Consider the following 11,043-nt stretch of genomic DNA (forward strand, 5'->3'; position numbering starts at 1 on the left):
AAATTAAAACTGGCCTGGCAGTTTTGGCACACACCTTTAATCCCAGGACTCAGGAGGCAGAGGCTGGAGGATCTCTGTGAGTTCGAGACCAGCCTGGTCTACAAGAGCTAGTTCCAGGACAACCTCCAAAGCCACAGAGAAACTCTATCTCAAACCCCCCCCCAAAAAAAAATTGAAAATGGCCTGGGGTTTTGGCACACACCTTTAATCCCAGCACTTGGGAGGCAAAGGCAGGCAGATCTCTAAGTTCAAGGCCAGCCTGGTCTACTGGTCTAAAGAGTTAGTTCTAGGATAGCCAGGGCTACACAGAGAAACCCTGTCTCAAAACACTGAAAAAATAAAGGACTGTAGAAATAGCCAGACACACACATGGTGCATATACATACATGCAGACAAAACACTCATACATATAAAATAAATGAAGTTTTTTTTTGTTTTGTTTTGTTTTTTGAGGCAGGGTTTCTCTGTAGCTTTGGGGGCTGTCCTGGAAGTAGCTCCTGTAGACTAGGCTGGTCTTGAATTGACAGAGATCCTCCTGCCTCTGCCTCCCGAGTGCTGGGATTAAAGGCATGCGCCACCAACGCTCGGCTGAAGTTTTTTAATAAAATAAATGTACTGAACAAACTATCTCTAAAATCATATTAAAAAATAAAGGTGCTGGAGGGATGGTTTAGTGATTAAGAGCTCTCCCAAAGAACCCAGGTTCAATTCCCAACACCCAGAGGCTTGGTGGTTCACAACCATCTGTAACTCATGTGTACTGGGCATAGGCAAGACACCAATACACGTTAAAACAAAACAGGGGCTGGCAAGATGTATGGAGACCTGAGTCCCAGCTTTAGAAACCACATAAAGGTGGAACAAGGAAACCAACTCCAGAGAGTTGTCCTCTGGCCTCTACACATGAGCACCGACTTGAGGGAGGCAGGCAAACTTCACCACCCAGTGTAGGCAGTAAGACCACCTCTTTCATCCCAAGAGAGCAGACTCCAATTCTTGTCTAACCAAAATCCCCTGTCACACATTCTGCTGTGGTGGAGCAGGGCTGAGGAAAAGGGAGAGGGGCCACCCTGTCTGTATGCCTACTACCCACCCGACCCTTGATAGCCCGGGGAGTTCCCAGCCTGCCCTGGTTGTTGTCAAGATAGTTTCATTCTTGTTCAGCAGTGGATCCCCTATTGTTTCAGGACAAAATGAGTGTCCATCCCACCCCAGGACTTGATGGAGAGAAGGCTAGCCCTCCAGCTCTCCTTCCCCGGCAAAAGAACTGATGTAGATAGAAAGAACCTTTAAAATATTATAGCTGGGAGACAGTGGTGCACTAGTGACTGGTTTTATTTTACTTAAAAATAAAAATTTGGCGGAGAGTGGTGGTGCACACCTTTAATCCCACCCAACACTTGGGAGGCAGAGGTAGGTGGATCTCTTTGAGTTCGAGGCCAGCCTGGTAAAGCAAGTTCCAGGACAGGCTCTAGAGCTACATAGAGAAACCCGGTCTCCAAAAACAAAACAAAACAAACAGGCCAGGTAGTGGTGGCGCACACCTTTAATTCCAGCACTCAGGAGGCAGAAGCAGGTGGATCTCTGTGAGTTTGAGGCCAACCTGGTCTACAGAATGAGTTCTAGGACAGTGAGGGATGCACAAAGAAATCCTTTCTCGAAAAACAAAAGACACACACACACATTTATTTGTTGTTGGGAGGGACGAATACCACAGTGGAAATCAGAGCAGTTTGTGGGAGTCAGTTCTTTTCCTTCCACCCTGTGGGTCCCAGGGATCCAACTCAGGTCATCCGGTTTGGCACCAAGTACCTTAATCTGATGAGTCATCTCTCTGCCTCTTTTTGTGTTTGTTTTGTTTTTGTTTGCTTGTTTTTATTTTTGTTTGAGACAGAGTATCACTATATCAACCAGGCTGGCCTCAACCTGGTTTCAGCCTCTTGAGTGCTGGGATTAGGCACGAGGCTGGTTTAAATTTTGTTTCATTTAAGCACTTTTGTGTTCATGATGTATGTGTGGGGAGGGGCTATGATGGCCTGGGTGCATGCCACAGTGCATGTGTGGATGGATGTCAGAGGGCAGCTCTGTGGAGTTGGTTTTTCCTTCCACTTTTACACGGGTTCTGATTGGAACTCAGTTCACCAGTCCTAACTCTGGCAAGTGCCTTTATCCACTGAGCAGTTGTCTCACTGGCCCTTTGCTTAGGGGCTCACTGTGTAGCCCTGGCTGGTCTATAACTCATTATGTATGCTAGGCCAGTCCCAAATTTACAGCAATCCTCCTGCTTCTGTCTCTGAAATGTTTTGATAGTGGTTGTTTCTTGTTTGTTTGTTTTGTGGCAACTGGGACCCATAGAAAGGAAACATATGCAAGGCTACAGAGAATTCGTGAAAAACTGAGCTAGACTCCTACCTGCAGATTCCAAGCTCTCTGATCCCAGAAAGGGCTCAGGAACAGAGGGAGAGAGAGGAAGTACATTAGGTGATGTAGCCCAAGATCTGTGGTTAAATCGCAGTGGTCAGATCACCTCTGAAAATGACCCATTTCCAGGCTCTCAGGGAGGCCTGCTGGGATGGAAGCAAGTACTTGTGAGCTGGAGGTGACTACTTGTCATGGAAGGCAAGTCTCACCTAGTACACTAATCCTTTCAGGGATTAGAAAGATGGAACCAAGTTTCTCCAATTCACCATGCACTACTGGGGACAGAGGGGAGGTGGGTGGCAGATTCCTGCAGACCCCAGGGGTACCCAGAGGCTGTGGAAGCTGAGAACTAATTAGCACTGGTTTCCCTAATTGGGCTTAATGGACTCCTTGTGATGGGCAATTAGGAGGCTACATCATTTAGCACTGGGAGGTGATAACTCAGCCCCGATGGACAGGGCCCTTTAGGAAGACAAAGATGAAGAAGAGGGAGGTGAGGCAGGGGAGGTGGTCCCACTGCCCGGCCCCTTCCATGCAGCCCTGGAGCTGGAGCCACAGGCCTTTCCCTGCCCCCCTCTCTGACCCACATGTTCTCACTTACATGCACTCTGACTTTACTGTTCAGAGGAGCCTAGGGTCTGGTTCTGGCTTCCCCACTGGTCTCTTTGGTTTGATAGGGGGAAGGTTGAGGATGTGAGATTTGAAGACCAGTCCCATTGACTGGTTGTGTGATACTGGGCCTATTGTGGTTTGTTTTCTCACCTGAACTATGGAGCTGATGACTTCCCTTCTGAGTAGGGGTCCAAGTGAATGCATGTCAGTTACAACAGTGCCTGGCAGTGGGAACATTCGGGAACTTGAATGTTACAATCCCCACTCCACCTCTTCACAGTTTAGAGTGACAGGTAAGAGGTGTGTACCTCCAGCCTCACCCTAATTACTGAACCAAAATATACAAGATCTTGGCCACTGGTGTGTGCCTGTGTGTGTGTGTGTGTGTGTGTGTGTGTGTGTGTGTGTGTGTGTGTGTGTGTGTTACTGCCAGCATGGTAAACATGTACTGTACACTGAGCTTTACCCCAGTAGCTTTGACCTTGAACTCCTAATCTTCCCACACCTCATGAGAGCTGGGGTTACAGACATGTACCACCATGAAAAGTTTATTTAGTGCCAGGAGTTGAAGCCAGGGCTTCATGCATGCTAGGCAATCACTCTATCAACCCAATTACATCCCCAGCCCTCAACTCTCCTCAAGCAGTTTTGATCATCAGTGAAGGCTGTAGACTCTGGATGGCCCTGAAGGATCCCCAAGTCTGGTGCAGATGCTCTCTTCCCTGTATCATGAAGGACCCCCCTGCCCACAGTTTGGACAGGAGCTCCTTACCACCTGCTTGCCTGGAAGCAGGTTCCTCTCCACTCACTCAGAGTCCTCTATAAAATGAGAACACTCCCCGTGTCATGCTTGCTTCTCAAGGCTGCCCTGAGATTATGTTTTACTGGCAATAGGACTTGCTATAAAAGTAGGCAATTATATTGCTCATTCCTTGATAAACATTTACTGAAGGCCTAGCAATATACCCCATCTCCTTTACCCACAGTGACTATGGAGTTTTTTTGATTTTTTTATTTTTTTTCAAGACAGAGTTTCTCTGTGGCTTTGGAGACTGTCCTGGAACTAGCTCTTGTAGACCAGGCTGGTCTTGAACTCACAGAGATCTGCCTGCCTCTGCCTCCCAAGTGCTGGGACTAAAGGCGTGCACCACCACTGCCTTTCTGACTATGGAGTTACAATGGTGGTGTATGCCTACACAACACAGTCCTGAATCATCAGGCGATTTAGGTTCTTGGCCCAGCCTCCTGTTTGATTTGGATTTTAGCTTTTGCTGGGATTGAAAGCATCTAGAACAAGCCCAGACACAGAAGTAGCTCTTGTAACTGTTGCTATTGTGAGCACACCTGGGCTGGGTGTGGAGAGAGGCTCAGTTGGGGTTAAATGCAGAGCTCCAGGGGAGAACAACAGTGAAGGCAGGTGGACAAAATGGGGCGAAGCTGAAAGGTGAAGAGTAGGGAGAGGAGAGGAGAGGAGAGGAGAGGAGAGGAGAGGAGAGGAGAGGAGAGGAGAGGAGAGGAGACGGTGAGCACATTGAGGCGCTGCTTTGTCAGGATGCTCGGGTGTGTAGAGTCCCTTCCGTGTACCACACATTATGCCAGGCTCTGGGAATACAGGTGAGGGTCAGGTCTACCCAGCCTCAACCCTCAAGGAGGCACTGTACTAGTGGAAGGGGTGTGGACAGGTAGCTTTACTGTCCTGTGACAAGGTATGTTTGAAACTTAATGGAGACTCTGAACCTAGATTTCATGATCCTTGGATAATGGGTAGGAGTTGGTCTAAGGGCACAGTATGTGCCCAATCCTGAGTGTTGGCTTAGACTGAAACCGGAGGCTGGGTTTGTTGGAATTTGGAGGGAAAGTGCTAAGTCTGCTGGTCCAGACAGAGCTTGGATCACTGACGGCTTTGCAAGCCAGGTCAGGGAGTTTGGACTTCATCCCAAAGACAGGGAGAATCTACTGTTGATTTGAAGTCTTGTAGAAACATGAATGAGTTTTTCTTTAGCAGATGTTCAAGAAAAAAATAATAAAGAGGGAAGAAGCAAGGGTGGAGATGAGGAGGATATACCACCCAGGTAAGGCCAATGGGGTCAAAATCAGGAAGCTGGGGACCGCACCTGAGGAAGAACCACACGGCTTGGGGCTCCTTGTCCCAGACAGATGGTGGGAATGCGGCTGAGGGAGCAGAGTGGGGTTAGAGTTGCATGGGACACTTAACAGACTCATCTGGACCAGGCATAGTAGAACATGCCTGTAACTTGGGAGTCTGAAGTAAGAGAATTGCCACAAGTCTGAGGCTCCCCAGGCTATACCCTGAGACCCTGTCTCGAAGAGCACCGCATCTGAAGTCAGGAATGGTGGTTTATGTCTGTGATCACAACAGTTGGAAGATAGGGGTGGGAAAGACAGGAGGGGCAGGGTTCAAGGTTGTCTTCAACTACATAGCAAATCCAAGGCCATCCTGAGTTACAGGAGTCTATGTCTCAAAACAAAACAATTAGCAGGTGTGGTGCACACTTTCAGTCCCAGAATTCTGCAGGCAGAGCTCTGTGAGTTCAAGGCTAGTCTGGTCCACATAGTCTGCTCTACTCCAAGACAGTCAGGACTACATAAAGGGACACTGTCTCAAAACAAAACAAAAACAAAAACATATGTGAGGCCCAGAGCTCCATGTCTAGTTCCAATAAAAGAAAATTAAAATTTATTTAGGACACTGAGGAGGGGTAAGTGCTGGGCTTAAGAACCCATGGGCCCTCCTCTAAGAGTTCAAAAGAGAGGAAGGGCACTGAGTTAGTTCTGGGCAGTGCCAAGCCAGCCTCCTGTTTCCTGAGTCTTTGGGATCCTCTGTTGGGGCAAGCCTGTTTGGCACATTGATACCTGCTTGTGTTTTGGAGCAGTAGAGGTGAGCAAGTCTGGGATACTCTCTGCTCCCAACTTGTTGGGAATGAGTTCTGAAGAGTGAATCTTCTGGGGCATCAGGGTGCTGAAGACATGCTGTTGACCCACGAGTAAGGACCCTGCTTCAGCTCAGGCCTACCCTATCAGGAGACTGAACATTGCAGGCTTCATGTTTGCCCTACTGCTGGGCTAGCCAGGCCGTTTGCTTTAGCAGCTTGTTGTGACTGAAGTCCACCCTCCAGTACCTAAGTGGGAAGTCTCTGCCACAGTTCCACTCCTTGGAAGGACCAAGGCCTCCCATTGTTGCCAGCTGCCACACCCTAACGTGCCAGCCTAGGATACACCCCCACTTCCAGCCCCTCTTCAGGCTCCTCTCAGTCTCCTATAGTCAACCAAAGCCCTCCCTCTTCAGGCTTTGGTTCCTGTGAAAATGAACCATGAATTAACTCTTGGGAGAGAAATCACAGAAAGCAGGATAAGGGGCCCCAGGGGAGGGGATAGTGAGTCACATTTTTATGGGTATTTTTCAAATTTTCCAATGGGAGTTTGGAGAACAACAGCCTTTTGGTTGCCAGCTCTGGTTTGCCTTTTAGCAGTGCCCCCATGTTCTCTCTCTCTCTCTCTCATCTCACTTTAGCTTTGGCTGGCTCAAGGCCTAGAGCAGCATGGCATTGAACTACAGTGACTCTTGAGTAGCTGGGTTTAGAGCCCAGCGCCACCACACCCGGCTCTCGTTCTGTTTCTATAGGCTTAATCCTAGCTGCTGTCTATGCCCACTGCTGAGCTCTGCTTTGCTGCCTGGGGTCCTCTCCTTTCCCTCCCTTTGTAGATCTGTGTTGTGGTGAAGGTTCTGAAAAGTCCCTCCTGTAGTCTAGCTTTAGTCTCTCTTCTGCTGATTACTCATTTTATCCCTGCTTCTGGGTAGACGCATGGGGACAGAAAGTAGAGATGGGGACTTTGTCTGTGGGGTCTCTCTGTCCAAAACTCCAAACCTTAAAGACCACCACGTCTTAGTCTCAGAAGTTTCCTTCCCAGTCCCTTCCTACCAATCCTTACTGCCATCTCTGCAGAAGGCCAGGTATGAGGGTGAGAGCATGCTGTCGCCTGAGAGAAGCCTTGCAAAACAGCGGCCTCACCCTGAGGAAGTGGGCACAGAAGAGAGTGCAGCAGGTCCTTCAGTGTCCTAGGCCCCATAGCCCTCATCATCCCCTGTGAGGAGTCAGGAGTTCCATTTTACATACCATTGAGCAGGGGGAACGTGTGTGTGTGTGTGTGTGTGTGTGTGTGTGTGTGTGTGTGTGTGAGAGAGAGAGAGAGAGAGAGAGAGAGAGAGAGAGAGAGAGAGAGAGACCTGAGGCAAGTGAGAAGATAGTGGACCTCTCAAGAAGGTTCAAGAAGGTAACCCCTGCCCCTCGTCCAGCCCGATTTGGAGACCCTGAGCCCCCTGACTGTCCTTAGATGTTACCTCAGGGGTCCTAGAGTGGCTGTCACTGTCTCCTACTCCCCTCCCAGTGTCTGACTAATCCTTCCCAGCTGCATGGCACATCCTGCCCCTGCTGTAGCCATGCCAGCGACAGGCCACACCACATGGGCTACATCTGGCTCCATTGGACACACCCTGTCCTTCCCTCTCCTCTTTCTCCCCTCTTCCTCCCAGACCTCAGGACTCCCACCCCCATCCTATTGAAGCCTCTACTGGCCTAGTCAGTCCCCAGGACATCTTGACTTCGCCCTCAGCATACCCTCCCTCACTGAATCCTGGCCTCCTGGCAGTTTCCTTCCCAGGCTGACTAAGCAGTAGATTGAGAAGGGGTCCTCCTTACAGTTTCTGCGCCCCAGAGCTGTCTGGGGCTCAGGGAAGGCCTGCAGCACAAAGGTTAATATTTCCCCTTGCCCCTGCCCAGCTCTCCTGCCTGTTGCCAGTTGGTATATTGTACATTAGGGGTGGAGCTGAGCCTCCCGTATTATGGTGAGGGCCAGAGGAAAGCCTGTGGTTCACCTTCCAAGCTTTTTTTTTTTTTTTTTCTTTAATGAGGGATGAGGAGGAGCCTGAAAGAGCCTCCAGCTATTGGCCTCCATGCTCCTTCCTGCCTGCCTAGCAACTGTTGTCATAGGGTAAATATTTGCCCCACCAAGATCTGGGGTTGATGTGTGGTGGCGTCAGCCAGCCAGAGTAGTTGCCCCTCTCCTCAATTCCATGGCCTCTCTACCCAGCTCCCCACTCCAGGGTCTGAGCCTGCCCACCAGATGTGCCACCCCCCCCATGCCGACTTTGCCCCAGCTTTCTCTTTTCTCACTCTGACCATTCTTCCCTCTTGATCTGTGCTCAGTTCCCTCTGATCCACCCTCTACTTCCCCACCTCTCCATCCTCGAAGGGATTGAGAAAGGGCTCACCCCCAAGTCAGAGGCTTCTTGGGCCCTGCACATCCCTCTGGATGCTTCACCTGAGTGTGGCTACTTTGACCCTGCTGGTGCTCAATAGGGCCTGAGCTTCTTTCCTCTGATGGGAACCCTGTCCTGCCTCAAAATGTCCCGCAAGTCTGTTAAGCTCCCGGGAAAGGAGAGGCACTGAGCCCCACCTAGCCCAGGGTTCCCTATCAGAAATCAGTACCATTTTTAACTCATCTGAGGTAGGCTTGAGAGGATCACAAGCAAGAGGCCACCTCATACCTCCCTGAGCCTGGGGGTTGCCTGTTTTCACCTTGGCCCGACTCTCAGTTAGGGTATGAACCTCTTCAGTGTTTTTCTTTTACCTGTCACTGTATAAAGAGCACTTTAGGCCAAAATGCTGGAGGGTATCCTGTGAGTCTGGAGCTTCCTGGACAAAGATGGCCAGTGGGATATTCTTCTGGGCAGGCCTGTGGGCTGGCTTAGGGACAGTGGACAGGGCGGGCAATCTGGGGATTCGCTGATAAAGGTCTAGAGAGCAAGGGTTTGCTGCAAGACACCTGGGTTCCTCCCACCTCTGAAGCTCTTTCTGTCTTCTTGGAGTGAATGTTGATCAAATAGTCTGTCCCCACCCCCTCAGCCTGCTGATCTCACAGGAAACTAGTCCCCTCTCCCACTTGGCAACTCTTCCCTATTTCTTTACGAAGTCCTACTCTCTAATGTTCCCAGGTTCTAGGAAACGGAGCTGAGGAGGCAGACCTTGAGGAGTTTGGGGCTGGAGACAGTTGCAGAGATACCCTAAAATTTAGGATGGCAAAGTACCAGCCCTTGGTGCTCAGGCCCTTCTAAGGCCTTCTGAGAGAAGCCTGCCAGCATTCCCACAGGGTCATATGGCAGCATGAAACTAAAAGTACACAGTGGCCAGGCAGTGGCAGCGCATGCCTTTAATCCCACAACCAAACAAACAGGCCGGGCGTTGGTGGCACACATCTTTAATCCTAGCACTCGGGAGGCAGAGGCAGGTGGATCTCTGTGAGTTTGAGGCCAGCCTGGTCTCCAGAGTGAGTGCCAGGATAGGCTGCAAAGCTACACAGAGAGAACCCTGTCTCAAAAAAGCAAAGCAAAAAAAAAAAAAAAAATCAAAAAAGTTGTCTTTCCCTCTTCCTCCTCCTCCTCCTCCTCCTCCTCCTCCTCTTCCTCCTCCTCCTTTCCTGGACAGGGTTTCTCTGTATAGCCTTGGCTGTCCTGGAACTCACTCTGCAGACCAGACTAGTTTCAAACTCAGAGATCCACCTGCCTCTGCCTCCTGAGTGCCAGGATAAAGGTGTGAGCCCCCACTGCTCTTCTTGTCTTTCTTTTCTTTCTTTTTTGTTTTTTTGAGACAGGGTTTCTCTGTGTAGCTTTGGAGTCTGTCCTGGCACTCACTCTATAAACCAGGCTGGCCTCGAACTCACAAGAGATCCACCTGCCTCTGCCTCCCGAGTGCTGGGATTAAAGGCGTGAGCCACCAATGCCCAGCCTTGTCTTTCTTTTCTTCACATTTAAAAAAGACTTATTAATTTTATGTGTATGAGTGGCTTGTCTGCACTTTGGTGCCTGATACTTGTGGATGTCAGAAGAGGGCAACAGATTCCCTAGAACTAGAGTTATGGATGGCTATGAGCTATCTTAGGGTGCTGGGAATCAATCCCAGGATGTCTCCAAGAGCAGCCAGTGCTCTTAACTGCTGAGCCATCTCTCCAGTCACTCCCCAACACACATACCTTAAAAACAAAAAACATAAAATAGGATCTCACTAGTGTAATCCAGGCTGACTTCATCTGGACTTGTGGCTGAGCACCTTCTCCTGGTTTTCCTTCCTCTGCCTCCCACCTGCTGGGATGCGCTGTCATGCTCTGGTTGTCTGTCTTTCCTTCTTTCCTTCCTTCCTTTCTTTTTTTTTGAGACAGGTTCTCACTGTGGAGCTTAGGTTGGCCTAGAATTTATAGAGATCCACCTGCCTCTGTCTGGAGAGTGCTGGTATTAGAGGACATGCCCCCACCATGACCAGCCAGGCTGTATTTATTTTATTTTATTTTTTTGTTTTCCCTGTGTAGCTCTGGCTGTCCTGAAACTCACTCTGTAAACCAAGGTGGCCTTGAACTCAAGAGTCCACCTGTCTCTGCCTCCTGAGTTCTGGGATTAAAGGTGCCAATCATGCCCTGTCAGGTTGTATTTCTTAAAGAGGGCCTCTCCTACAAAACTCTGTGCTTTAGATAAATTGACCAGCCATCCCAAGATTAGCACTGAACATTCTTTTTCCTAGGAAGTCCCCCAGTCCTGAGAAGAACAAAACAATTGTCCACCCTAGTTCCATGCCTCACAAACATTTTGGTCACCTAGACAAGGATCACCCCCCCCCCCACGCCACCTCACTTCCTGGAAATGTTGGGGGTTGCGGTGAACCGACCCTTTTCTCCTGCTGGCAGCCTGCAGTTGTGGCGCTTCTGTTTGTTTCCTTGGCAACAGGGAAAGGAAACCCCCATTTAGGAGGCCGGGGAGGCCCCAGCAACCACACACACAGATACACACAGGCTCACATGCGGCCGCCCACACGCAGTAGCGTGCGTCACCCGCCTTCTGCACTGCAGCCGCCGGCTGTGCAGGGAGCGGCCCGCCAAGGAGCAGCCGGGATGCCCGCCCCGACACAGTCGCCGGAGGACGGGCAGCCATGGGCCCCGCCCCCG

The sequence above is a fragment of the Cricetulus griseus genome, assembly GCF_003668045.3.
Source record: "Cricetulus griseus strain 17A/GY chromosome 1 unlocalized genomic scaffold, alternate assembly CriGri-PICRH-1.0 chr1_0, whole genome shotgun sequence".
Taxonomy (NCBI): Eukaryota; Metazoa; Chordata; class Mammalia; order Rodentia; family Cricetidae; genus Cricetulus; species Cricetulus griseus.